Source organism: Bos indicus, chromosome 11 (assembly GCF_029378745.1).
Source record: "Bos indicus isolate NIAB-ARS_2022 breed Sahiwal x Tharparkar chromosome 11, NIAB-ARS_B.indTharparkar_mat_pri_1.0, whole genome shotgun sequence".
Classification (NCBI taxonomy): Eukaryota; Metazoa; Chordata; class Mammalia; order Artiodactyla; family Bovidae; genus Bos; species Bos indicus.
In genome coordinates this window covers 423,629-448,660 of record NC_091770.1, presented here as the reverse complement: position 1 = coordinate 448,660, position 25,032 = coordinate 423,629, and the positions used below count along the sequence as shown (strand labels likewise).

General features: G+C 45.5%; 1 protein-coding gene and 1 non-coding gene across 2 annotated transcripts in view; one reads left to right on the top strand and one right to left on the bottom strand.

Moving 5' to 3' along the window:
- Positions 1-25,032, top strand: part of MERTK (MER proto-oncogene, tyrosine kinase) — a 137,517-nt gene that overhangs the window by 5,030 nt on the left and 107,455 nt on the right. The window lies entirely within an intron of this gene.
- Positions 10,083-10,212, bottom strand: LOC139185993 (small nucleolar RNA SNORA70). Its single transcript, XR_011569571.1, has one exon. It is a non-coding gene; the product is annotated as a small nucleolar RNA SNORA70 (small nucleolar RNA).

Below are 25,032 nucleotides of genomic sequence, written 5' to 3'. Positions count from 1 at the left end.
GATGGGGAAACAGTGGAAACAGTGTCAGACTTTATTTTGGGGGGCTCCAAAATCACTGCAGATGGTCACTGCAGCTATGAAATTAAAAGACACTTACTCCTTGGAAGGCAAGTTATGTCCAACCTAGATAGCATATTCAAAAGCAGGGACATTACTTTGCCAACAAAGGTCCGTCTAGTCAAGGGAAGTCCTTAATTGGGCTTTAAAACTCTTCAGTGTTACGGTTTCTCTCCCAAACTGAAGCTGTCACCGTATTTCAATATACTGTAAACATTATCCCAGAAAGAACTTTAAGCTATCTAGTTGCCCATGGGCTTTGTATCAATGGACTCAAATGCTTTGGGAAAGGAAGCAGGTCACATTTCAAAACTAAATAACTTTTCAAAAGTTTCTGATCTGCTTCCTTAGAGTGATGATTCTGTGTGTGCATGTGTGTATGCTCAGTCGCTCAGCCGTGTCTGACTCTTTGCAACCGCATGGACTGAAGCGCGTCAGGCTCCTCTGTCCATGGAATTTTCCAGGCAAGAATATTGGAGTGGGTTGCCATTTCCTTCTCCAGGGGATCTTTGACACTGGGATTGAACCTGCATTTCTTACTCTGGCAGGTGGATTCTTTACCACTGAGCTACCAGGGAAGCCAATGTGATGAATGGAATACTATTATTTTTCACAATGATAACTATTGTTTCAATCTTATTTTTAAAAATAACTTCCAAGTAATCCTAGGAGCAGGGTCAGTGGGTTGCCAGTCAGAGTTGGTTATAAACAGTGCCAGTGAATTGATAACACACCACCAGTTAGAGAGGCTGAGCCTTGCTTTAAATGGGTTCCCCCACCTAGAAATGAGCACATGCCAATCCGCCACTTTCTGCGTAGTGGCCAAAATGAGACTTTTGAGGTTGATTTGGACTGGGTGGCCTCCCTTTCGGCACCAAGGTTGGTAAGGGCTGGGGTCCTACCTCTCCTCTTTGACTCATTTTCAGTTTCAGTTCTTGCCGCTCCAGCCACAAAGGTCTTTTTGCCTCTTTTTTTGTGGAAGTTCCCTCTGGCTAAAATCTCTTCCCCAAGAAAACGCTAGCTCAGTTGCTCTCCTGAAGAGGCCTTCGCTCACTGCCACCTCTGCCATACTTACACACACACTCTATTAAATAACTCTACCACCGTCTGATGGGTTCCTCTCTGTTTTCCAAGCAGGGTGCTCATTTCAGGTGCTCAGTATCTGCTGTTGTTTAGTCGCTAAGTCATATCCTACTCTTTTTTGACCCCATGGATTGTAGCATGCCAAGCTCCTCTGTCCATGGGATTTCCTGGCAAGAATACTGAAGTGGATTGCCATTTCCTTCTCTAGGGGATCTCCATGACCCAGGGATCGAACCCTCGTCTTCTGTATGGGCAGGTGGATTTTTTAACTACTGAGCCACTAGGGAAGTATCTGCACTGGGTAGTATTTGCTCAGTATCTGCAAAGATCAAGGCCTCTGTGGGTCTTGCTGTGTCTTCCTCCCTCTTCTTTCTCCCTTCTGGCTTTTCCAGAAACAATTGCCACAGCTCCCAGGCCCTTGTGCTTGGGGCTTGGTTGCTAGAAAACAATTTTTCATTTCACTGTTATGCCAAAATGATTTCATTACTAGAAAGGTTATGGTAGATTTGTGGACTGTATTAAGGCCAATAGAGCAAAATTAACATTTTTTATAGTCTCTTGACTTAAAATTAAAAGCCAATTTTTCATGTTAAAGATACAGTTTAACAGCTCCTTGTCCAGAGCAGATTGCCTAATTCCCAGGTCGTTGTGGCCCCGAGTGTCTTGACTTTGGCGTGTTGTTACTACTTTAATCTTAACTCGAAACACAGGGCTCAGAGTGGGGGTGGGGGTGGGGGGAAATGCATCTCAGCAGGGAGTTAATTATTATAAAACGTGAAAAAAAAAGCAGGTTATTATTAAACCTGTGTGCTTCAAGGGATTGGAATGAAAATGTTAACAGGGGCTGAGTGACCAAATGGGCTGGGCTTCCTGTCCTGCCTGGCTGGCCTCTGGGGAGCCCTGGGTGCAGTGACTAACTCTCAGGACCTCAGTTCCCTCACGGGTCTAGTGCAACTCTTCGTTATTCGTGGAACCCTCGGGAGGATAAAGGCGCCAATGTCATGTGGTAAAAGCTCTCAAACTATTAGCCATTGTTACCCAAGCTCCCTCCCTTCTGAACTCAAATTTTGTGGTAATTGTTTTTCTTAAACAAAAAGTAATGGGGGGAAAGTTTCCCCTTTTCTTACTGAAATGTGTCCTAAAGTGAAACCTGAAATACGAGGTCAGATCTGTGGGCGCCACCCCCCGCCAACTGGTCATAGCTCTTTGGTGGAGGGCTGTGGGGGGGTCCATTCTGGAGCGCAGAATTCCTTGCTCTGTAAGACTGTTGCTGCTACGTTGCTTCAGTCATGTCCGACTCTATGCGACCCCATAGACGGCAGCCCACCAGGCTCCCCGTCCCTGGGACTGTTTCCTGGTATTTCTGCGAACAGAACCCACACTTGTTACCTCAGACAAGGCAGGACCTGTCCTGACTGCTCTCCTTCCTGCCCCCCCATGACCCTCACTCCTTGAATTCAGGCTTAACTTGGTCCGGGAATAGCTTCCCGTCATGTGCCTCTCAGGAAGGTATAAAAATGAAGTCCAGTTCCTGCTCGGTGTTTCCCACACCACTCTACTCTAAAGTGGGTGTGGTTTTGTTTTGGTTACTTTTTTTTTTTTTTGGTTGTTTGAGTATAAACATCCAGATAATTCCTTTCCTTTTTTCCAGCTAAAACTAGGTTTGCCAAATGCAGGCTTCCGGCTGCAGTGGCTACAAAATGAAGCTGTTTCTTGGGCGGTGCTCTTTGCCTGTGCCTGGGTGGGCGCGAGCAGGTGGTCTTGTGGCAGATGGGTCGGGCAAGGAGCCCCAGGTGTGCTCCTGGTTTCCAGGTGTGTCCTGCCTAGTGGCAGGTGTGAGCAAGCCCCCAGGCACCCCAGGAAAGGCCCAGACTCCTCTGCCTCCCACACTCTGGGCATTTGCTAACCCTTGACCCAGAGGGAACTTGTTCTCTATCTTGTTCCTGGTTCCAGCCCTGCTGCCTCCAGCTAAAATGCTGAAATGCTACCGGACAGGAAGATCTTGCAGCCCGTTTTGGAGAGCAAGAATACTCAGGGTACCTACCAGCCAGCACTTTCTCCCTCCTGGGCCGTAGTTTTCTTTGAAATGAGGCTGTTGAACTGTATGGAAGATTTTTTTTTTATGGACCATTAAAAAAAATAATTGTATTTATTTATTTTTGACTGTGTTGGGTCTTCCTTCATTGCTGTTCGGGCTTTTTCTCTAATTGCTGTGTGGGTGCACATGCTAAATCACTTCAGTCCTGTCTGACTCTGTGCGCCAGCCAGATGGCTCTGTCTATGGGATTCTCCAGGCAAGAATACTGGAGTGGGTTGCTATGCCCGCCTCCAGGGGATCCCTCCGACCAAGGGATGGAACTCTAATCTTTTACGTCTCCTACACTGAGAGGCGGCAAGTGGGGGCTACTCTCTAGTTTTGGTGCGTGGGCTGCTCGTTGCGATGGCTTCTCTTGTTGCAGAGCATGAGCTCTAGGGTGCATGGGCTTCAGTAATTATGGCTCCTGGGCTCTAGAGCTCAGGCTAAATAGTTTTGGTGCACGGCTTTAGTTGCTCCTCTGCATGTGGGATCCTCCCGGATCAGGGATGGAACCCGTGTCACTTGCATTGGCAGACGAATTGCTTACCACTGAGCCACCAGGGCAGCGCAGGGTGTGGACGATTTTTGAAGCCTTACATTTGTTACAGCGTTGTTTCTGTTTTCTGTTGTGGCCTGTTGGCCCGTGGGATCTTAGTTCCCTCTCCAGGGAGCAGATGCGCACCCCCTCCGTTGGAAGGCAAAGTCTTAACCCCCGGATGAGCAGGGAAGTTCCACGGAAGATTCTTAACCACAGCGAAGGCCCAGGTCTTCCCTGGGTTCATGAGGCCTGGAAGCTTGGCCCCACCAGCTGCTGGGCAGCTTTCCCTCTTGGTCGCCATTTCCACTTTGTCTAAGCCTCTGTCAGCCAGCAGGATCCAGCAGGGGTGGCCTGGCTGCCACATCAGGTCACCTCCTTAGGTCCCAGTGTTTTCAAGTGAAATAAGGATGTGGTTGCTGTTATTTAGTTGCTAAGTCGTGTCCAGCTCTACTTGCGACCCCATGGACCACAGCCCATGGAATTTTCTAGGCAAGAATGCTGGAGTGCATTGCTGTTTCCTTGTCCAAGGGATCTTCCCCACCCAAGAATCGAATCCAAGTCAAGGAAGAATAGTTATGTCTTAAAGAGTTTGTTGAAAATTCTGCACTCCATTCTAAAACATTTTATTTCATCCTTTTGTCCCCACTCCAGTATTCTTGGGCTTCCCTTGTGGCTCAGCTGGTAAAGAATCCGCCTGCAATGCAGGAGACCTGGGTTCTATCCCTGGGTTGGGAAGATCCCCTGGAGAAGGGAAAGGCTGCCCACTCAAATATTCTGGCCTGGAGAATTCCACGGACTGTATAGTCCATGGGGTCACAAAGAGTCGGACACGACTGAGCAACTTTCACTGCACTCACTTGTCCATTTCATCCACCGTTAGTTCATCTTTCACTTAATGGTAAAATGGATTTTCCATGAGTCTTGAGGGAAGACAGGGTGGGGTGGGGGAAGGAGCAGGGCAGAGGGGAGGGGGAGAAAAAAAGAGAGGAGACATGTTGACTTTATGTTTGGACTGAGACCGTACAAACACGGTAAGTTTTACACCAAAAGCTAAGCATGTTGGAGTGACTTGGGCTTACAGAAAAACCATTGCATTTCATAATCACAATGCATAGGTGTTTGTGGCAGCAGGTTTTATGCTTGTATGTTTCTCCCTGTCCTCAGACATTAATGGGGTCTTCTGGATTTTTCCCAGTCAGGCTCTTCATAGATGTTGACTAGCTTCTGGAGAGTCAAGCAAGGCCCTGGCAATATCTGATCATCACTGGGTTAGAGCTCTGCCCCAGCTCACTCTGGGATGGGGCCCATCCTCAGGATTTAGGTCTCAGGCTGGAACCTGAGGATCAGGCCAACACTGCCTGACAGGTCCCGTTCCTTTATAACCTGCTTTTGGGTGTGGGGGTTGGGGGTGGGGGGTGACGGCTCTAGTTAGGTCAGCATTCAGGGCCGGTGGACGTCTTAGAATTTGCCTTAGCTCTGGTCCTTCCTCTCCTTGGACATACAAAGGAAAGCCTTGTTTGTTTTGGAGAAGGGATTGTTTTGCTACTGTAAGCCACAGGGCTTTCAAAGCTGCTCATAGAAGACCGACCTCACTATCGTTTTCGAAAATGATCTTTTCTACAAGTAAGAACAGGCTGTCTTCATGGAGCATATTAGAGCATAAACTCGCTGAAAGTACTTTTCTGTCCCGGTGCTGCTTAGTGAATGCGCAGTGAGGTGATGAATATTCATGGCCTCCCAAGGGTGGCCTGTTTTCCACTCGGCACAGTTCAGGGCAGGCAGCCTCCACACAGGAAGTGAAAGCACCCTTTGAGCCTCTTTTTTCTTTTTTTTTTAAATTTGGGCACATGATTTGAAGATTTGTTGATGAAAACAATGTTCTTTGAAAGTTTGAGGACAAAGGAAAAAGGAAGCTCTTAGACTTTAGCAGGAAATCTACAGCATTAGGTTAAAAAAAAAACACAACACTTTGAGAGTCTGAAGATGTAAGTCCTCAGCCCGGTTGCGATGCGCAGGGAGAGTCATGTTGCGGAAACTGCATGTCTCCGTTGATCAAATAGGGGGCAGATAGGTGATTCTGGGATCTCTTCTGGGCAGGACACAGATTGCGTCTGAAAGAGAGATGTGGGCTGGGACAGTTTCTCTCCTCGAGAGTCAAACGCAGGGCCTGCGTGAGTGTGGCCCCTCAACCCACCCACCCCAGCCCTCTGCCTGACTCTGGCTATAAGTGTCCTCAGGCATCAATCAGCCTAGAAATGGGGCCTGAGGCAGTGTAGGGTGTCCCTTAAAAATGAGTCGTGGGACTTCCCTGGCAGTCCAATGGTTAAGACTCTGCTTCCACTGCAAGGGACACCGGTTTGATCCCTGGTCAGGGAACTAAAGATCCTGCATGCCTTGCAGCGTGGCCAAAACCTAACTAGCTAAATAAAGTAATAATAAAGTCTTCACAATTCCCAGGTGCTCCAGTGGTTAGGACTCAGCACTTTCACTGCCATGGGCCTGGGTCAAAAAATCAATGAAGTCTGAAAAAAAAAAAAAAAAAGAGTCCTGCCTATATGGCTTCTTTCCTGTGGGCAGCTACCGTTCCCAGCTGCCCTTGCTGACTGTGGCCTCATGAACTACCCTCCTGTCCCCACCCCCCGCTCCCAGCTCTATCTGGAGCAATAGAAGAGTCTGGAAACACAGAGGTGTATTTCTGAGGATCCTGGACGTGCTCAAAATCCTTCAAGCTAGGCTTCAGCAGTACTTGAATTGAGAACTTCTACATGTACAAGCTGGGTTTAGAAAAGGCAGAGGAACCAGAGATCAAATTGCCAACATTCGCTGGATCATAGAGAAAGCAAGGGAATTCCAGAAAAACATCTGTTTCTGTTTCATTAATTACTTGAAAGCCTTTGATTGTGTGCATCACATAAAGCTGGAACATTCTTAAAGAGGTAGGATTACCAGACCACCTTACCTGCCTGCTGAGAAACCTGTATGGAGATCAAGAAGCAACAGTTAGAACTGGACATGGAACAATGTACTGGTTCAAAATTGGGAAAGAAGTACATCAAGGCTGTATATTGTCACCCTGCTTATGTAACTTGTACGCAGAGTACATCATGCGAAATGCTGGGCTGAATGACACACAAGCTGGAATCAAGATTTCTGGGAGAAAAATCAACAACCTCAGATATGCATATGACACCACTCTAATAGCAGAAAGCAAAGAGGAACTAAAGAGCCTCTTGATGAGGGTGAAAGAGGAGAGTGAAAAAGCTGGCTTAAAACTCAACATTCAAAAAACAAAGATCATGGCATCTGGTCCCATCACTTCATGGCAAATGGAAGGAGAAAAAGTGGAAGCAGTGACATATTTTCTCTTCTTGGGCTCTAAAATCAATGTACATGGTGACTGCAGCCATTAAATTATTAGACCCTTGCTTCTTGGAAAGAAAACTATGGCAAACCGAGACAGCATATTAAAAAGCAAAGGCATCACTTTTACTGACAAACATCCATATAGTCAAAGCTATGGTCTTTCCAGTAATCATGTATGGATATGAGAGTTGAACCATAAAGAAGGCTGAGTGCTGAAGAATTGATGCTTTCAAATTGTTGGCCTGGAGAAGACTCTTCATAATCCCTGGACAGCAAGCAGATTAAACCAGTCAGTCCTAAAGGAAATCAACCCTGAATAATCATCGGAAGGACTGATGCTGAAGCTGAGGCTCCAATACTTTGGCCACCTGATGCAAACAGCAGGCTCATTGGAAAAGACCCAGATGCTGGGAAAGACTGAAGGTAAAAGGAAGAGGCTGAGATGGTTGAATGGCCTCACCAGTTCAATGGATATGAACTTGGGCAAACTCCAGAAGATAGTGAGGGACAGGGAGGCTGGTCGTGCTGCAGTCCATGGGGTCGCAAAGAGTTGGACACTACTTAAAGATGGAACAACAGCAGCGTGTGGAATTGATGTTAATTCTTCTTTAAGCATTTGGTGTAATTCTCCAGTGAAGTTGTTTGGGCCTGGAAATTTGTTTTGTGGGTGTTCTTTAAATTATAAATTCAGTTTCCTTACCTGGCGCTGTTCAAATCATCTATTTCATATTGAGCAAGTTGTGGTTCAGTTCAGTTCAGTCGGTCAGTCGTGTCCAACTCTTTGCGACCCCAGGGACTGCAACACACCAGGCCTCCCTGTCCATCACCAACTCCTGGAGTTTACTCAAACTCATGACCATTGAGTCAGTGATGCCACCCAATCATCTCATCCTCTGTCGTCCCCTTTTCCTCCTGCCTTCAATCTTTCCCAGCATCAGAGTCTTTGCAACTGAGTCAGTTCTTCGCATCGCGTGGCCAAAGTATTGGCGTTTCAGCTTCAACATCAGTCCTTCCAATGAATATTCAGGACTGATTTCCTTTAGGATGGACTGGTTGGATCTCCTTGCAGTCCAAGGGACTTGTGAGTTGTGGTAGTTTGTGTTTTTTGAGGAATTGGTCCATTTCCTCTATGTTGTCGAATTTGTATATAGAGTTGTTCATAGTATTTAGTTATCATTATTATGATTTTTATGGCTTTTTGACAGGAAAGTAGGATTTATTGGTGGGCATGAGTAAGGAGGGGACAGTGCCAAGGCTGTCATGAGTGCAGAGCCTGCCATTTGTCCGGGGGCCATGATTAGGATGTATTTAGCCACACAGCTATCTGGGATGAGCTGCTTTTCTGTCACTGTGTCTTCAAATTCATCTATAGTAAACTTGGTCAATCCCCACATCTCGGAGATGTGGATCTTCTGGCAGCCTGGGAACTTGAACTTGGCCCTGTGAAGGGCTATAATCACATGCTGTTTATTCTGCAGCTTGTTGTGGGTGGACATTATGACTTGGCCAATGTGGACTCTGGCCACTGTGCCCTGGGGCTTTCCAGAGGCACTGAATATATTTGTCTGGAGCCTAGATTGGGGACAGCATACTAGACGTGAATGTCCACTGGAAAGGGCTGTCTGCAGGGTCCCTTCAGTTCAGTTCAGTTCAGTCGCTCAGTCGTGTCCGACTCTTTGCGACCCCACGAATCGCAGCACGCCAGACCTCCCTGTCCATCACCAACTCCCGGAGTTCACCCAGACTCACGTCCATCGAGTCAGTGATGCCATCCAGCCATCTCATCCTCTGTCATCCCCTTCTCCTCCTGCCCTCAATCCCTCCAGGCGTCAGAGTCTTTTCCAATGAGTCAACTCTTCACATGAGGTGGCCAAAGTACTGGAGTTTCAGCTTCAGCATCATTCCCTCCAAAGAAATCCCAGGGCTGATCTTCAGAATGGACTGGTTGGATCTCCTTGCAGTCCAAGGGACTCTCAAGAGTCTTCTCTAACACCACAGTTCAAAAGCATCAATTCTTTGGCGCTCAGCCTTCTTCACAGTCCAACTCTCACATCCATACATGACCACAGGAAAAACCATAGCCTTGACTAGACGGACCTTTGTTGGCAAAGTAATGTCTCTGCTTTTGAATATGCTATCTAGGTTGGTCATAACTTTCCTTCCAAGGAGTAAGCGTCTTTTAATTTCATGGCTGCAGTCACCATTTGCAGTGATTTTGGAGCCCCCAAAAATAAAGTCTGACACTGTTTCCACTGTTTCCCCATCTATTTCCCATGAAGTGATGGGACCGGATGCCATGATCTTTGTTTTCTGAATGTTGAGCTTTAAGCCAACTTTTTCACTCTCCACTTTCACTTTCTTCAAGAGGCTTTTGAGTTCCTCTTCACTTTCTGCCATAAGGGTGGTGTCATCTGCATAGCTGAGGTTATTGATATTTCTCCCGGCAGTCTTGATTCCAGCTTGTGCTTCTTCCAGCCCAGCGTTTCTCATGATGTACTCTGCATATAAGTTAAATAAGCAGGGTGACAATATACAGCCTTGATGTACTCCTTTTCCTATTTGGAACCAGTCTGTTGTTCCATGTCCAGTTCTAACTGTTGCTCCCTGACCTGCATACAAATTTCTCAAGAGGCAGATCAGATGGTCTGGTATTGCCATCTCTTTCAGAATTTTCCACAGTTTCTTGTGATCCACACAGTCAAAGGCTTTGGCATAGTCAATAAAGCAGAAATAGATGTTTTTCTGGAACTCTCTTGCTTTTTCCATGATCCAGTGGATGTTGGCAATTTGATCTCTGGTTCCTCTGCCTTTTCTAAAACCAGCTTGAACATCAGGAAGTTCATGGTTCACATATTTGCTGAAGCCCGGCTTGGAGAATTTTGAGCATTACTTTACTAGCATGTGAGATGAGTGCAATTGTGTGGTAGTCTGAGCATTCTTTGGCATTGCCTTTCTTTGGGATTGGGATGAAAACTGCCTTAGAGCAACCCATACAGGCAGCAGGCTGCAAAAACTACGGAGGAGGCTGCTGTCTGCAGTATTGCACACTAGACTCCCACGGGGAAAGGAGCACCGTGGGCTTAGTTGGTAGCAAACATGGTATTTCATTATTATACTTTTGACGTCTTCAGAGTCTGTAGTTATATTCCCTGTTTCATTCCTGATATTAGTAATTTGTGTCTTTTTTTTCTTTGTCAGTCTTGCTAGAGACTTACCAATTTTATTGATTTTTTTCAAACAACTAGCTCTTTGTTTCACTGATTTACCCTATAGCTTTTCTTTTTTCAATTTATTTCCTATATTTATTTTCTTCCTTCTTTTTGTTTTGGGTTTGCCTTGCTCTTCTTTTTCTATCTTACGAGCACAGACTACTACATAAAAATTCCTCTCAAAACTGTGTTAACTGTGTCCTACATATTTTGATATATTGTGACTTCATTTTCACTCTGTTCAATGTATTTATAAAACGTTTCCCTTGAGACTCTCCCTTTGCTCCATAGATTATTTAGCTGTTAGTTTGCAAGTATTTGGAAAATTTCTAGTTACCTTCTGTTATTAATTTATATTTATTTCCATTGTAATCTGGGAATACAAACTGTACCACTTTAGTTCTTTTAAATTTGTTGAGATTCGCTTTATGGCTCACGATGTGGTGTATCTTAGCTTCTATGCCGTCATCATTTGGAAAGGATGCGTGTTCTGTGGCTGTTGGGTGGAATGTTCTATGAATGTAGTCCAGATTCTTTTCACTGGCAGTCTTATCAAGTTCTTCCATATCCTTGTTTATTTGATGCCCAGTTCTTTTTTTCAGTTGTTGAAAGAGAGATGTTGAAGTCTTTCCTATAATTGTTGATTTCTTTATGTCTCCTTTCAGGTCTTCTGGATTTTGCTTCACATGTTTTGCAGCTCTTTGCTTTGGCTCATACTCACTTAAGACTGCTATGTCTTCTTGGTAGACGGACTTTTATCTTTATATAATATGTCTCACTGGTAATTTCCCTTGTTTTGAAATCTACTTTATCTGATGTTAATGTAGGCATCCTGCTTTTCTTTTTGTTGTGGTTGTATGATTTTTTTTTTCCTATCTTTTGTATTCAACTTGCCGGTATCATGTTATTTGGAGTGAATTTTTTTATAAATGGCAGATAGTTGGGTCACGTTTCTTTAATCTACTCTACCAATCTTTGTATTTTAATAGACGTATTTAGATCATTTGTATTTAATGTAATCAGTGGTCTATTAGGTGTTGATGTTTTACCAGTTCAAGTGAATTATAATCCCTACTTCCTTTTAGGTCCCTTTCAGTTCAGTTCAGTCACTCAGTCGTGTCCGACTCTTTGCGTCCCCGTGAACCACAGCACGCCAGGCCTCCCTGTCTATCACCAACTCCCGGAGTTCACCCAAACCCATGTCCATTGAGTTGGTGATACCATCCAACCATCTCATCCTCTGTCATCCCCTTTTCCTCCTGCCCTCAATCTTTGCCAGCATCAGGGTCTTTTCAAATGAGTCAGTTTTCGCAGCAGGTGGCCAAAGTACTGGAGTTTCAGCTTCAACATCAGTCCTTCCAATGAACACCCAGGACTGATCCCCTTTAGGATGGACTGGTTGGATCTCCTTGCAGTCCAAGGGACTCTCAAGAGTCTTCTCCAACACCACAGTTCAAAAGCATCAGTTCTTCGGTGCTCAGCTTTCTTTAGAGTCCAACTCTCACATCCAAACATGACCACTGGAAAACCATAGCCTTGACTATATGGACCTTTGTTGACAAAGTAATGTCTCTACTTTTTAATATGCTGTCTAGGTTGGTTATAACTTTCCTTCCAAGGAGTAAGCGTCTTTTAATTTCGTGGCTGCAGTCACCATCTGCAGTGATTTTGGAGCCCAGAAAAATAAAGTCTGACACTATTTGTTTCCCCGTCTATTTCCCATGAAGTGATGGGACCAGATGCCATGATCTTAGTTTTCTGAATGTTGTGCTTTAAGCCAACTTTTTCACTCTCCTCTTTCACTTTCATCAAGAGGCTCTTTAGTTCTTCTTTACTTTCTGCCATAAGGGTGGTGCCATCTGCATATCTGAAGTTATTGATTAAGTCCCTTTAGCTCCCCCATTTAAGCATAATTATCTTTAATATTTCTTCATCATATATAAAATCACATCAGACAGTGTTGCAGTTTTCCTCCAACCATCAGACATAGTTTAGAAAAATTAAAGAGAAGAAATTCTATTGTATTGATCAATATTTTTGTTTTCTGTATTTTTTCCTTCCTCCTAATGATTCAGGCTTTATTTTTTTTTTATTGTTTCCATTCTATTTGCATAATTTCCTTTAGCTATTCTTTTAGAGTAGGTCTGCTGATGACAAATTCTCTTAGTATTAAAATATTTTGGTTTTCCTTTCATTCCAGAAGAATTCTGGGTTGACATCCCTTCTTTCTTATCACTTGGGAAAATGTGCCACTTCCTTCTAGAAATTCACTGTCATTTGAATTGATTTCCCCTGTAAGTAAGGTATCGTCTCTCTTAGTGCTTTAAAAACTCTTCTTATTTTGTCTTTAGGATTCAGAAGTTTGACTATAATGTGTCTTGGTGTGGATATTTTTGAGCTTATCTTATTTTGGATTCGTTCAGATGTTTTACTTTGTAGGTTTATATCTTTTGTCATATTTGGGAAGTTATCAGCCATTATTTCTTCAAGTGCTTTTTCAGCCTTGCCCTCTTTGTCTTTTCCTTCCAGAACTCTGATGATACAAATGTTAGATCTTTAGTAATAGTGCTACAGGTTGCAGAGACTCTGTTCATTTTTTTCTGTTGTTCAGATTGGATAATTTCCTATTGCTCTATCTTCTGGTTCACTTATTCTTTCCTCTGCCCCTTCATTCTGCTGTTGAGCCCATCCACTGAGTTTTTTATTTTGATTATTGTATTTTTTTAGTTCAAAAATTCCCATTTGTTTCTCTTCTCACTCTTCTATTTCTTTACTGAGGCTTTATATGTATTTGCCAAAAGGCTTCCTATTTTATTCATGAATTTCATATTCACTGAAGTATTTTCTAAATGTCTGTTTAACTGCACCAGGCCTTAGTTGTGGCATGCAGGATCTTCGGTCTTGTCGTGGCATGTGGGTTGTTTATTTGCAACACGTGGGATCTTTGAGTTATGGCATGAGAACTCCCAGTTGTGGCATGCGGGATCTTCGGTCTTTGTTGTGGCATGTGGGTTGTTTATTTGCAACGTGTGGGATCTTTGAGTTGTGGTATGAGAACTCCTAGTCGTGGCATATGGGATCTATTTCCCCAACCAGGGATGGAACCCAGGCACCTCACATTGGAAGTCGGAGTCTTAGCCACTGGACCACCAGGAAAGTCCCTCACTGAAGTATTTTTATGATCCCTTCTTTAAAAGCTTTTTTGAATAACTCTCTGTTATCTTGGTTTTTGTATTTCATGCAGTTTGAGACAGAATTTATTTTTTATTGAAACCTAGACACTGAGAGTATTACGTGACTGACTCTTTTTTGTCTTTTGTTTTACATAGTTTCCTCTGAACTGCTGTGGGGGTAGAATTCTAGGTTCCCCAGTGGGGAGCCTTTTCCTTCTCCAGGGGGTCTTCCCAACCCAGGGATCGAACCCAGGTCTCCCATATTGCAGGTGGATTCTTTACAGCTGAGCTACGAGGAAAGCCCTGGTTCCCCCACTCAACCTCCATTGACATCTAAGGGTGGGATGTTATTGCCGGTCAGAGGTAGGGTGGGAGTTCTGGCTGGGGAAAGGGTAGGAGTGCCTGATTACGACAGTTCCCACCTGACCACCACTGACCCTAGGGGAGTAGTGAAATCTCTGACTCTCTACTGGTTCTCCTCTCATAGCACCCTGCTGGGGACAAGGAGAGATGCCTCATTCATGCCGTGTGGGAATAAAAGTGTAGGCATCCCACATGGGCTTTACTAACACCAGCCAGTGGGGTGAAAATGCCACCTCTCTTCTTGGCCTTCTCTGATACCACCCAGTGGAGCATTTGTGGCCCCTGTTTATAGCTGGTCAGGGTTCAAGTCTAGGTTGCTCACTTGACCTTTGCTGGCATGGGTGGGGATGGGGCCATGGCCTTTTCTGGATTGTTTGCCTGGAGAAGAGCACTTTACTGTTTAAAAGCCTCTGTCTTGCCCAGCTGCCCTTTCCTAGAGGGAAACAGGCTTTTGTTGTTGTCTTTTGTCTTTGCCTGTTAGCATTTCCAAATCTGGGATACCCCGAACAAAAGGAGACTCAAGGAATTCATCACCATGTTGTTCTTAGGTCCCCTAGGTCCCTAGTCAGACTACTGTCTCTCCACTCTTCAGAGTGTTTTAAAAAGTTCCTTTTATATGTAATACCCTGTGTTTTTAGGTGTACTTAGTGCGAGAAGTAGGGAAAGATCCATGTACTCTGCTTTGGGAGGGAATTCTTTGCCCTCTTGTCACTTGGGAAAGATATGGAGAAACGGTGCTGACTAAGGCGTTTGGTCCTTAGAGATGGTGACTTTTTTTTTTTAATGATTTATTTATTTATGTAATTGTTGGTCGTGCTGGGTCTTCGTTGCTACACTCAGGCTTTCTCTGGTTGTGGTGAAAAGGGTGGTGCGCAGGCTTCTCGTTGTGGTGGCTTCTCCGGTGGTGGAACGCGGGCTCTAGGCACACGGGCTTCAGCAGCGGCAGCTCATGGGCTCCATAGTTGTGGTGCATGACCTTAGTTGGCCTGTGGCATGTGGGATCTTCCCAGACCAGGGATCGAACCCATGTCCCCTTCATTGGCAGGCAGATTCTTAACCACTGGACCACCAGGGAAGTCTGAGATGGTCACATTGTTAAAGGAAATGTTTCTTCCTGAGAAGAATGGCTAAAATGAATAGGATTTCAAGTATCAGTGGGCTGGAGGATGTGTGTTGTGGGTGGCAGGGCAGAGGTGTTAAACTTGGGGACAGAGCGTCTCTCCGGGGTCTTGTGAAAGCCGCAGCTGGCCCTTGCAGAGAGCCAGCCCCAGACACGGGGGCCAAGCTTCACTACCCTGACCAGAAAGTGTCCCCTCAGCCTATCTATGATATTTGGCGTGCTGCCAAAGGGGAAGGAGAAGGAAAACCAGCCTTGGTTGGGTAAACATATATTCCTGTTTCCCTGCCAGAGGCTGAACGAGCCAAGTCAGCATAATCGGTTCCATGTGTGCGCCTGTGGCAGTCCAGGCGTGACTGGCTGTGCCTTGGAAGCAAAGCAGATCAGCCGTTCCGGGTTGTCATGCACCTGCGCAGTGCTCTCCTCTGGTGGCTGAGAGGGGCAGGCGTTACGCATCTTCCTTCATAGACTAGGAGAGCGAGTCTCAGAAGGACACGCGACTGGGGAAGGGAATTTCTGGTGGTCCAGTGGCTAAGACTCTGGACTTCCATTGTGAGGGATGCAGGTTCAATCTCTGGTCAAAGAACTATTAATAAGTTCCCACATGCCTCTGTGGTGTGGCCAGAACAAGAAAGGCAAGTGACTGGCAGAGGGTCACCTGGCTTCTGAGTGGAGAATGGAACTCTGAGGCAGAACGGAACTCTGATACCACAGGTCTTGTTCATCCCAGGCTCCCAAGCCACAGTGCATTTAAAACATCAGGGTTCCCAGGCAGGAGCCCCCCTGCCCCAGATGATTTGGGCCACCAGATGGATCCATTCCCTAATACCCTAGGAATTAGTTCTGACCCCAATTCCTCTAGAATCACTAGAGGAGATTTTTTAAAATCCCAATATCTAAGCTGTACTGCTGGCCAATAAATTCAACCTCTGGGTGAAACACAGGCATCAGAGTTTTAAAAGCTTCCCTGGAGATCCTGACATTCTGCTGGTCTTGAGAGCATGGTGGAGAGTTAGGAGATGATGGTGAAGATTCACAGTCTGAATCTGGAGCTCTGTTTTCTGGGAGCATTAGTGCTCAGCTTTCAGAAAGGACTGGACTTCCCAGGTGGCTCAGTGGGAAAGAATTCACCTACCAATGCAGGAGACACAGGTTCAATCCCTGGGTTGTGCAGATCCCCTGGAGAAGGAGATGGCAACCCACTCCAGTATTCTTTCCCGGAGAATCCCATGGATGGAGGAGCCTGGCAGGCTACAGTCGTGAGGCCGCAAAGAGTCGGACACGACTGAGTGACTGAGCACGCAAGCAACAGAAAGGACCAGGGGGTCTGCTGGGAAAGGTGCCTTTGCAAAGTGCTTCTATTGAGAAAAAGTCAAATGCTCAAATCAAAAAATGGGTGCAGGCTGAAGGGGGTGATGGGGGGCTATAAAGTCCTTCAGGGTTCTTGCAGCTTCTGTGGCTGAAGTGTGTGCACAAGGTTCTGATCTTGGAAGGAGAGCTATGAGCAGTCCTGAAGAGAGATCTCAGTTCCCAGCCCAGGAATTAAACCTGGGTAACCTGGAAGACCAAGAGCCCTAGCCACTAGACCACCAGGGGCTAGAAGCAAAGTGGCCTGAGTTCTTGACCCTGTTTGAAAGCAAGAATGTTTCAAGACACAGTACAATATATGGGAGAGACTGAGTGTGAGGGAAACTGGGTCTTGTTCTATCAGTCTTTCCCATCAAGAAGCTTCCATAAGCCTCTTATCCTTCTCTGTCAGAGGGCAGACAGAATAAAAACCACAGTCACAGAAAACAAATCAAACTGATCACATGGACCACAGCCTTGTCTAACTCAATGAAACTAAGCCATGCTGAGTAGGGTCGCTCAAGACGGATGGGTCATGGTGGAGAGTTCTGGCAAAGTGTGGTCCGTTGGAGAAGGGAATGGCAAACCACTTCAGTATTCTTGGCTTGAGAATGAAAAGGCAAAAAGATAGGACACTGAAAGATGAACTCCCCAGGTTGGTAAGTGCCCAATATGCTACTGGAGATCAGTGGAGAAATGACTCCCAAAAGAATGAAGAGACGGAGCCAAAGTGAAAGCAACACCCAGTTGTGGATGTGACTGGTGATGGAAGTAAAGTCCGATGCTGTAAAGAGCAATATTGCATAGGAACCTGGAATATTAGGTCCATGAATCAAGGCAAATTGGAAGTGGTCAAACAGGAGATGGCAAGGGTGAACATTGACATTTTAGGAATCAGTGAACTAAAATGGACTGGAATGGGTGAATTTAACTCAGCTGACCATTATATCTTATATCATTATATCTTACTGTGGGCAAGAATCCCTAGAAGAAATGGAGTAGCCCTCATAGTCAACAAAAGAGTCCAAAATGCAGTACTTGGGAGCAATCTCAAAAACGACAGAAAGATCTCTGTTCGTTTCCAAGGCAAGCCATTCAATATCACAGTAATCCAAGTCTATGCCCCAACCAGTAATGCTGAAGAAGCTAAAGTTGAAGAGTTCTATGAAGACCTATAAGACCTTCTAGAACTAACACCCCAAAAATATGTCCTTTTCACCATAGGGGACTGGAATGCAAAAGTAGGAAGTCAAGAGATACCTGGAGTAATAGGCAGATTTGGCCTTGGAGTACAGAATGAAGCAGGGCAAAGGCTAACAGAGTTTTGCTAAGACAACGCACTGGTCATAGAAAACACCCTTTTCCAACAACACAAGAGAAGACTCTACACATGGACATCACCGGATGATTAACACCGAAATCAGATTGATTATATTCTTTACAGCCAAAGATGGAGAAGCTCTATACAGTCAGCAAAAACAAGACCAGGAGCTGACTGTGGCTCAGATCATGAACTCCTTATTGCCAAGTTCAGACTTAAATTGAAGAAAGTAGGTAAAACCACTAGACCATTCAGGTATGAACTAAATCAAATCCCTTACAATTGTACAGTGAAAGTGACAAATAGATTCAAGAGATTAGATCTGATAGAGTGCCTGAAGAACTATGGATGGAGGTTCGTGACATTGTACAGGAGGCAGTGGTCAAGACCATCCCCAAGAAAAAGAAATGCAAAAGGCAAAATAGTTGTCTGAGGAGGCCTTACAAATAGCTGTGAAAAGAAGAGAAGCGAAAGGCAAAGGATGAAAGCAAAGATATACCCACTTGAATGCAGAGTTCGAAAGACTAGCAAGGAACAAGAAATAACAAAGAATAAGAAAGCCTTCCTCAGTGATCAATGCAAAGAAATAGAGGAAAACAATAGAATGGGAAAGACTAGAGATCTCTTCTAGAAAATTAGAGATACCAAGGGAACATTTCGTGCAGATGGGCACAATAAAGGACAGAAATGGTATGGACCTAAGAGAAGCAGAAGATATTAAGAAGAGGTGGCAAGAATACACAGAAGAACTATACAAAAAAGATCTTCGTGACCCAGATAACCACAATGGTGTGATCATTCACCTAGAGCCCAACATCCTGGAATGTGAAGTTAATGGGTCTTATGAAGCATCACTATGAACAAAGCTAGTGGAGGTGATGGAATTCCAGTCAAGCTATTTCAAATCCTAAAAGATGACGCTGTTTAAGTGCTACACTCAATGTGCCCTCAAATTTGGAAAACTCAGCAGTGGCCACAGGACTGGGAAAGCTCAGTTTTCATTCAAGTCCCAAAGAAAGACAATGCCAAAAAATGTTCAAACTACTGCATAATTGCACTCATCTCACACGCTAGCAAAGTAATGCCCAAAATTCTCCAAGCCAGGCTTCAACAGTACATGAAACTTGAACTTCCAGATGTTCAAGCTGGATTTAGAAAAGGCAGAGGAACTAAAGGTAAAATTGCCAATATCCGTTGGAACATAAAGCAAGAGACTTCCAGAAAAACATCCGCTTTATTGACTACAGTAAAACCTTTCACTGTGTAGATCACAACAAACTATTGAAAATTCTTCAAGAGATGGGAAGACCAGACCACCTTACCTGCTTCCTGAGAAAACTGTATGCAGGTCAAGAAGCAACAGTTAGAACCAGACATGGAACACGGATTGGTTCCAGTCTGTTGGGAAAGGAGTACGTCAAGGCTGTATATCGTCACCCTGCTTATTTAACTTATATGCAGAGTACATCATGCAAAATGCTGGGCTGGATGAAGCACAAGCTGGAGTCAAGATTGCCAGGGAAAGTATCAGTAACCTCAGATACACAGATGATACCACCCTTACGGCAGAAAATGAAGAACTAAAGAGCCTCTTGATGAAAGTGAAAGAAGAGAGTGAAAAAAGCTGGTTCAAAACTCAACACTAAAAAAACTAAGATCATGGCATGTGGTCCCATCCCTTCATGGAAAAGAGATGGGAAAACAAAGAAAACTGTGACAGACTTTATTTCTTGGGCTCTAAAATCACTGCAGATGGTGACTGCAGCCATGAAATTAAAAGACGCTTACTCCTTGGAAGGAAAATTATGACCAACCTAGACAGCATATTAAAAAGCAGAGACATTATTTTGCCAACAAAGGTCCATCTAGTCAAGGCTATGGTTTTTCCAGTAGTCATATATGGATGTGAGAGTTGAACTATAAAGAAAGCTGAGTGCTGAAGAATTGATTCTTTTGAACTGTGGTGTTGGAAAAGACTCTTGAGAGTCCCTTGAACTGCAAGGAGATTCACTCAGTCAATCATTGAAAGGACTGATGCTGAATCTGAAACTCCGATACTTTGGCTACCTGATGCGAAGAGCTGACTCATTTGAAAAGACCCTGATGCTGGGAAAGATTGAGGGCGGGAGGAGAAGGGGACGACAGAGGATGAGATGGTTGGATGGCATCACCAACTCAATGGACATGGGTTTTGGACTCTGGGAATTGGTGATGGACAGGGAGGTTTGGTGTGCTGTGGTTCATGGGGTTGCAAAGAGTTAGACACGACTGAGTGACTGAACTGAACTGAACTGAATGGGCCAGTCAGGTGTTAAGAAAGAAACAAGATAATTGGCCAAAGGTAAATGAAGACCTGGGAGGACTGTCCTGTATAAGTGATTTACGTCACCTCCTTACTGTGCGCCTGCTCACTCAGTTCAGTTCAGTCGTTCAGCCGTGTCCGACTCTTTGCAACCCCTTGAACCGCAGTACACCAGGCCTCCCTGTCCATCACCAACTCCCAGAGTCCACCCAAACCCATGTCCACTGAGTCGGTGATGCCATCCAACCATCTCATCCTCTGTCATCCCCTTCTCCTCCCACCCTCAATCTTTCCCAGCATCAGAGTCTTTTCAAATGAGTCAGTTCTTCGCATCAGGTGGCCAAAGTATTGGAGTTTCAGATTCAGCATCAGTCCTTCCAGTGAATATTCAGGACTGATTTCCTTTAGCTTAGACTGGTTGGATCTCCTTGCACTCCAAGGGACTCTCAAGAGTCTTCAACACCACAGTTGGAGCATCAGTTCAAAAACAATTATTCTTCTGATGCTTTCTTTATGGTCCAACTCTCACATCCATACATGACCACTGGAAAAACCATAGCCTTGACTAGATGGACCTTTGTTGGCAAAGTAATGTCTCTGCTTTTTAATATGTTATTTAGGTTGGTCATAACTTTCCTTCCAAGGAGTAAGCACCTTTTAATTTCATGGCTTCCGTCACCATGGTTTTGGAGTCCCCCAAAGTGAAGTCTCTCACTGTTTCCTCTGTTTCCCCATCTATTTGCCATGAAGTGATGGGACCAGATGCTATGATCTTAGTTTTCTGAACTTTGAGCTTTACGCCAACTTTTTCACTCTCCTCTTTCACTTTCATCAAGAGGCTCTTTAGTTCTTCACTTTCTGCCATAAGGGTGGTATCATCTGTGTATCTGAGGTTACTGATATTTCCCGTGGAAATCTTGACTCCAGCTTGTGCTTCATCCAGCCCAGCGTTTCTCATGACGTAGTCTGCATATAAGTTAAAAATAAGCAGGGTGACAATATACAGCCTTGACATACTCCTTTCCCGATTTGGAACTGGTCTGTTGTTCCATGTACAGTTCTGGTCTGTGGACCCTCCCCAAAATGTATGTGCAACTTTTTTCTAAGATGGATCCCACCAGAGGCCTATGAGTATATGTCCACACATTATGCGGTGGGGGTCAGCTCCTTTTCAATCCCCAAGAAGCCTTCCTGTGCATGTGTAGACAGGAAAGGTTTTTTGACCTCTGGAGTGGACACCTTATCTCTTTTTTTTAGCACAGCTCAGCTTCTGCCACTAGCTTTGTCCTTGGAGTGTCTGAGTGAGAACAGAGGTTCAGTTTTACTCCACTTGACAAACACCAGGTGTCCAGGGCAGAGGCCCACCGTCTCCTACCTCGGCTCCACATTTTTTATTGAGCCAGTGTATGGGGGGGACCGACGGAAGTAGAATCAACCTGATAATCATGGGTTTGGCTCCGAGGCCCAGGCCCTTGCACTCCCTCAGGTCAGGGCTCAGAGAGGGTGGGTAGCGGGCTTAGTGTGTTGGGGCCCTTGTTTGCCCCTTCACACCCCCTCCTCACTCTGCTCTCTGCCCTAGGAGGCCAGTCTGTGGGGGCGGGGGTGAAAATGAACTCCCTGGACAGTGGCCCAGCCGGTTTGTGCTGAAAGAGACTAAGTTGTATTTATTTAACTAAGTATAAACCACATGGGCATTGTTTATTTGAACTTCGAGTATAACTGGGGCATTCTGCTTATTAATCTGGCAACTAGTCCAACCCTCTCCCCTCACCCCACCCCCCACCCATGTAGAAACTCTGGCCTGCCAACACTGTTTCATACCAGCCCCACTTTCTTCTCTGTGCAGCTCTCAGTTCACTGGCGTCCCTGTTTTTTTTTCTGCTGAGGCTGTGACCCCTCCAGGCATATGCAACCTACCAATTATTCCTCTTTCTTTCCGGTAAAGCCCCTGCTGGGGCCCCCTTCCTCAGGTCAGCTCGTGGTTTCTGCCTTGCAGGCTTTTGCTGCACTGATAAATTTTCTCCAAGTGGCAGAGTGCTCATGTTTATCATTTATAGTTTGGTAGCAATCAGGTCAAGGGATTTCAGGTTGAAAGGTTTTTGAAAAAATGTCCTCTTATCAGCATTGCTTCTCTTTATCAATTGAGACTCCCGTTTTCATAAGTGACTCGATACTAAGTAGAAAGTTTTTGCTTGTTCTGGGTTTGGCCTCAGCCAGTTTTGGGGATGAGAGGATCAGTTTTTAACCGAGTGACAGAGAAGCCACTCAGGGACATGATTCAAATATCAGCCAGGGAGGAGGGCACACACGGAAGCGGTGTCCTCTGGTCCACATGCAGCCCTCTCTCCTGGGGTGGGGGGACAGGGGGTATGACAGGGGAGGGCGACAGGGAAGTGGTCACCAACAGGATTCCAGGTGCCAAAAGCCTTTTCTGTGAACTGCAAGCCCACCCCAGAAGGGGGCCTTTCTCCTTCCAGCCATGGGGGCTGCTTGATAGCAAATGTCATCCTGGGACAGAGGGGCTGAGGAACTCTTAGCTCCTGGGCAAAGCACATCCTAGGCTTCCCGGGTTACTCAGTGATAAAGAACCCATCTGCCAATGTAGGAGATGTGGGTTCAATCCCCAGGTCTGGAAGATCCCCTGGAGAAGGTAATGGCAACCCACTCCAGTATTCTTGCCTGGAGAATCCCATGGACAGAGGAGCTGGGCGGGCTACAGTCCTTGGGATTGCAAAGAGTCAGACATGACTTAGCGACGAAACAACAAAAGCAAATCCTCCTGGCCCACTCCTGCTCTGCAGTGGGGAGCATGAAACCCCTAAGAGTTCAGCAATGAGTCCTCACTCTTGCAGCCTTCTCTGGGCCTCTGGATTTTGAGGCTGAATTTCAGAGAGGTCAGCTCATGTCACTACCTGTTCTGTTGTCTGAAAAGAAGTACAAAGAGCCAGATGTGGGTTATATGACTGACGCTTCAGTTCAGTTCAGTCCCTCAGTCGTGTCTGACTCTTTGCAACCCCATGAATCCCTGCCCTTATTTGACCCATCTGGCCAAGGTGCTTCCGGTCCCTCCCCGGGTCCTGGGGTAATAAAGCAGGCTGACTGAGCGGCAGTCTGCATTCTCGCTCCCGCACGGGCTGCTGCCTTGCCTAGCTCTCCTCCCACAGCCTGGAGGGACTCCAGGGTCACGAGGTGGCGGAAGGCTGCCACTCCACCCACTACTCTGAGTCCTGCCATTTCAGTAGCTGCTGCTTTTCCCCTTGATCCACCTTGGGTGTGGTCCTACATCTTCAAGAGAATCAGAAGGTTCTCCTGCTGGGAGAGGGTGGTGACCAGCCCTGGGGAGATTCCTTAGAGTTCTTTGGCCATCACAGACTCAGTTCAGTTCAGTTCAGTCACTCAGTCGTGTCCGACTCTTTGCAACCCCATGAATCGCAGCACGCCAGACCTCCCTGTCCATCACCAACTCCCGGAGTTCACCCAGACTCACGTCCATCGAGTCAGTGATGCCATCCAGATATCTCATCCTCTGTCGTCCCCTTCTCCTCCTGCCCCCAATCGCTCCCACCATCAGAGTCTTTTCCAATGAGTCAACTCTTCACATGAGGTGCCTAAAGTACTGGAGTTTCAGCTTTAGCATCATTCCTTCCAAAGAAATCCCAGGGCTGATCTCGTTCAGAATGGACTGGTTGGATCTCCTTGCAGTCCAAGGGACTCTCAAGAGTCTTCTCCAACACCACAGTTCAAAAGCATCAATTCTTTGGTGCTCAGCCTTCTTCACAGTCCAACTCTCACATCCATACATGACCACAGGAAAAACCATAGCCTTGACTACACAGATCTTTGTTGGCAAAGTAATATCTCTGCTTTTGAATATGCTATCCAGGTTGGTCATAACTTTCCTTCCAAGGAGTAAGCATCTTTTAATTTCATGGCTGCAGTCACCATCTGCAGTGATTTTGGAGCCCCCAAAAATAAAGTCTGACACTGTTTCCACTGTTTCCCCAACTATTTCCCATAGAGTGATGGGACCAGATGCCATGATCTTTGTTTTCTGAATGTTGAGCTTTAAGCCAACTTTTTCACTCTCCACTTTCACTTTCATCAAGAGGCTTTTGAGTTCCTCTACACTTTCTGCCATAAGGGTGGTGTCATCTGCATAGCTGAGGTTATTGATATTTCTCCCGGCAATCTTGATTCCAGCTTGTGCTCTTCCAGCCCAGCGTTTCTCATGATGTACTCTGCATGTAAGTTAAATAAGCAGGGTGACAATATACAGCCTTGACGTACTCCTTTTCCTATTTGGAACCAATCTGTTGTTCCATGTCCAGTTCTAACTGTTGCTTCCTGACCTGCATACAGATTTCTCAAGAGGCAGGTCAGGTGGTCTGGTATTCCCTTCTCTTTCAGAATTTTCCACAGTTTCTTGTGATCCACACAGTCAAAGGCTTTGGCATAGTCAGTAAAGCAGAAATAGATGTTTTTCTGGAACTCTCTTGCTTTTTCCATGATCCAGCGGATGTTGGCAATTGGATCTCTGGTTCCTCTGCCTTTTCTAAAACGAGCTTGAACATCAGGAAGTTCACGGTTCACATATTGCTGAAGCCTGGCTTGGAGAATTTTGAGCATTACTTTACTAGCATGTGAGATGAGTGCAATTGTGCGGTAGTTTGAGCATTCTTTGGCATTGCCTTTCTTTGGGATTGGAATGAAAACTGACCATTTTCAGTTCTGTGGCCGCTGCTGAGTCTTCCAAATTTGCTGGCATATTGAGTGCAGCACTTTCACAGCATCGTCTTTTAGGATTTGAAATAGCTCCACTGGAATTCCATCACCTCCACTAGCTTTGTTCGTAGTGATGCTTCCTAAGGCCCACTTGACTTCACATTCCAGGATGTCTGGCTCTAGGTCAGTGATCACATCATCGTGAATATCTGGGTCGTGAAGATCTTTTTTGTGTAGTTCTTCTGTGTATTCTTGCCACCTCTTCTCAATATCTTCTGCTTCTGTTAGGTCCATACCATTTCTGTCCTTTATCGAGTCCATCTTTGCATGAAATGTTCCCTTGGTATCTCTAATTTTCTT